The sequence below is a fragment of the Megalobrama amblycephala genome, linkage group LG17 (genome assembly GCF_018812025.1).
Source record: "Megalobrama amblycephala isolate DHTTF-2021 linkage group LG17, ASM1881202v1, whole genome shotgun sequence".
NCBI classification, from domain to species: domain Eukaryota; kingdom Metazoa; phylum Chordata; class Actinopteri; order Cypriniformes; family Xenocyprididae; genus Megalobrama; species Megalobrama amblycephala.
This window is the reverse complement of record NC_063060.1, coordinates 12,066,647-12,070,700: the sequence shown is the minus strand read 5'-3', so window position 1 is coordinate 12,070,700 and position 4,054 is coordinate 12,066,647.

The window sequence follows — 4,054 nt, the reverse complement described above, 5'->3', positions numbered from 1 at the left end:
CGCCGCAGCACTAAGCTGACAGAACAATGGACAGGGTCCAACTGACGTTGTTTACACCAGGTAGAAAACAACTTCCATTTATATGCATACAACTTCCTTGTGGAGGGAGCTCTGGAGTGGAGTATTGTCTCCACAACCTCGGTTGAGAGACCGGATTCTATGAGCCTAGCCCCCTCAGAGGCCAGGCCCACAGTTTCCAGGACTCCGGATGGGGGTGAAGTATCATGCCACCCGCTTGAGACAGGAGGTCCTGTCTGATGGGGATCTCCAGAGGAGAGCCGTCGAGAAGAGACACAAGGTCCGCAAACCAGACTCGGGTTGACCAGAACGGTGCTACCAATATGAGATGGACCCTGTCCCGCCGAACCCTCTCCAGAACTCCTGGGAGCAGAGCGATCAGGGGAAATGCATACAGACGTAGCCTTGGCCACGTCTGCACCATGGCAGACCCTCTAGGTCTGGACGAGTGAGAGAAAACCACATTGGGCAATGAGTCATTTCTTTCGAAGCAAATAGGTCAATTTCTGCTCAAGCAAAGTTTTTCCATATGAGCTCCACCACCTCGGCGTGGAGTCTCCATTCCCCGGGCCTCGGCCCCTGCCTCAACAGGATGTCTGCCCCCACATTTTGATGCCCCGGGATGTAAGCCGCTCTCAGGGAGAGGAGCTTCCCTTGGGCCCACAGGATCTGATGGGCCAAATTGCACAAGTGGCGAGACCTCAGACCTCCCTGATGGTTGATATAGGAGACCACCGACATGTTGTCTGTGCGGACCAACACATGATGGCCCCTCAGGTCTGGGAGGAAGTATTTGAGAGCTCGAAATACCACCATCATTGCAAAAGCATCAGAACTTCCTGTTCCAATACCAGAGACTGCTCGGGGTCCACCAGCGTAGGGCGGACCCCATTGAACTGGGGCGGGTGAGACCTGAACTGAATTCTGTAACCCTTTTCTAGCAGTACCCATTGAGAAATATTCAGAAGAAGTTTCCATTCTGCCAGAAATTCTACTAAGGGAACCAGTCTCTCGAGACTGGCCTCTGGTGTTTTTTGAGCATTCGACTCGGCGCCCTGAAGTGGCGAACCGGCAGGGAACAACCGAATCAAATGTTGACCGGCCCTCCTCAGAGGGTTGGTGGAGTCCTCTGCACCCTGAAGCACACAAGGTGGCAGGGTTGGCAGAATGGCCCCGTGAGGGCACAGAGGAAGGGCGGATACCATAGAGATGAATATAGGACCCTCTGGCATCAGGACCTCTTCGAAGCCTTCTTGGCGATATTGACAGTCCTCAGATCTTCCTTATCCCACAAAGACTTCGGCTGTGTCGCCCGACACTCTGCTTTTGCTGCGCTCGGTGCGAGGAGCTGGTTGACGGCCGAGGCTGCTCCCACCCAGCAGCTTTGGGGGGTTGAGAGCGGCGGGGAAGAAATCTTTGGAAGGCTACAGACTGTTTCTCCTGGAACCTCTCGACGACAGATGTAACTGAGTCGCCGAAGAAGCCCAGAGGAGACAGCGGCGCATCCAGGAGGATGTTCTTGTCTTTATCTCTGATATCAGACAGGTTCAACCATAGGTGCCTCTCCGTGGCCACCAGGGCTGCCATAGAACGGCCGATTGTTTTGGCCGTCTCCTTGGTGGCCCAGAGAGACGGTTCAGTAGCTTTTCTCAACTCCTGGATGGCTTCAAAACTATCTTTCTTGGTGTGAACAGGCCTTAACTCTTGTTGTAAGCCATTAACTATAGTGTAAACCTATCCCTCAAAACTAAATGTTTTATTAACAAAGTTCAGGAGGAACACATTCAAATGATCTAACTAATCATCATATCACTCCAACCAGCAATCAGCAATCAACATGTCTACTCAATCAGCATGAGTGAAGACCTATATATATATATATATATATATATATATATATATATACACACAGTCGACTCACCTGTGTTTCTCGAAAGTTTTCAGCATCCCTCCACCACCCCATCTCCTCACACTCACCTGGTTACTTTTCAAACAGGGGGAGTACTCTGGGTTTGGGCCAAATACAGAGCTCGGAGCCCTCTCCTCTGACAGCACGCCAAATATGCATACTATTTAGTCTATCTAATTATTTGTAAGTGTGAACTTGTCAATTGGTTGATTGTAATATTGTGCAAGATCAACAAGGATGTTGATCCCGGAACAGGTTCTACTTGGTGAAATCACATTCAGCTCATTCCTATTGAAATGATAAATATGAACTCATCTTAACATTTGTGATTACTGAAACACTGTTTACATTTTGAGACACGTCAGTGATCCTGTTTACACCTGATATTAAAGTCAGCAAGAAATGATTTACTTTTCTTCCCTATTGTGATGTATATCCAAGTAAAATACACATCATGAAGTTTGGAGCGGGAGGGGGAGATAACGTTTTTGATTAAAGATTACAGGTGTACATGAATTTAAAATAATAATAATAATAATAATGACGTGCATGGAAAATTAATTTATAACAAACACTGCAACATTCATAAGATTTGTGAATTTTTATTTCAGTTATCCGAACACAGGTATGTCAAGTATTTTATTCCACAAAGTGCATTTACTATATGCTAACTGTTTAATGCAGCAGATTTTTAAATGCATTTACACAGAAATTATGATTTTACATATGTATTCATGTGTAAAATATGACATTATCAATATATAAATTTAGTTTTTTTTATTATTATTATTTTATATAAAATTATCAAATCTAATCCTTCCCTATAGCTTGCAAAAGGGGAGCTTTATGCTGCCTTTCTGTGTTATCGAAATTATCGTAAATACGAGTTTCCTGGTTAAAAATTGGACATGAATGCTCTCTCAAGTCGTATTTACCACTGGGAAGCTCGGGGATCATTTTTGTCCATTTCTTCAAGGTTTCAAGGGTTAGTTCACCCAAATATGAAAATTATGTTGTTAATTACTCACCCTCATGTCGTTACACACCCGTAAGACCTTTGTTCATCTTCGGAACACAAATTAAGATATTTTTGATGAAATCTGATGGCTCAGTGAGACCACTATTGACAGCAAGTTAATTTCCATTTTCAATGCCCAAAAAGGTACTAAAGACATTGTTAAAACAGTTCATGTGACTACAGTGGATCAACCTTAATCTTATGAAGCGATGAGAATACTTTTTGTGTGCCAAAAAACCCCCCAAAATAACGACGTTATTCAACCATTTCTAGTGATGGGCGATTTCAAAACATTGCTTCATGAAGCTTCGAAGCTTTACGAATCTTTTGTTTTGAATCAGGGGGTTTGGAGCGTGTATCAAACTCGGAGCGCATATCAAACTGCCAAAGTCACGTGAAGTTCTGAAATCCCCCATCACTAGAAACTGTTGAATAAAGTCATTATTTTGTTTTGTTTTTTGGCACACAAAAAGTATTCTCATCACTTCATAACATTAAGGTTGATCCACTGTACTCACATGAACTGTTTTAACAATGTCTTTAGTACCTTTTTGGGCATTGAAAGTGGAAATTAACTTGCTGTCAATGGAGGCTTCACTGAGCCATCGGATTTCATCAAAATGTGTTCCGATGATGAACGAAGGTCTTACTGGTGTGGAATGATATGAAGGTGAGTAATTAATGATAGTATTTTAATTTTTGTGTGACAGTGAAGGCAACATTTGTGTAGTTGAAATAATTTAAATTAGTAGCTTGTACAGTTTCACAGTTAGTGATTAGCTATAAATTGAAATCAACATTTCTTTTTTTGTTGCTTCCCACGATTGTGATTCCTGTGTAAATATATTTATTGTTCCCCCTGTGAAGTGTGTAAACTCACGGTTTTTGGTATATGTGCTACTTGTGTCTTTTGTGCCTCTATTGCAGTGACAGCTTACATAACAGTTTGGATTTGTTGCAGATAAAATTAGACTTTTTTTTCAGGATACAAGTTTAGTTTAGTTTTGATTAGTTTGAACTGTCTTGACTCTTGAGCATTAAAAATAGATTAAAATGTGTGTTGGGGAGAAACATTAAAACTGAATTCAAGAAAATCAAGACGTGTGAGC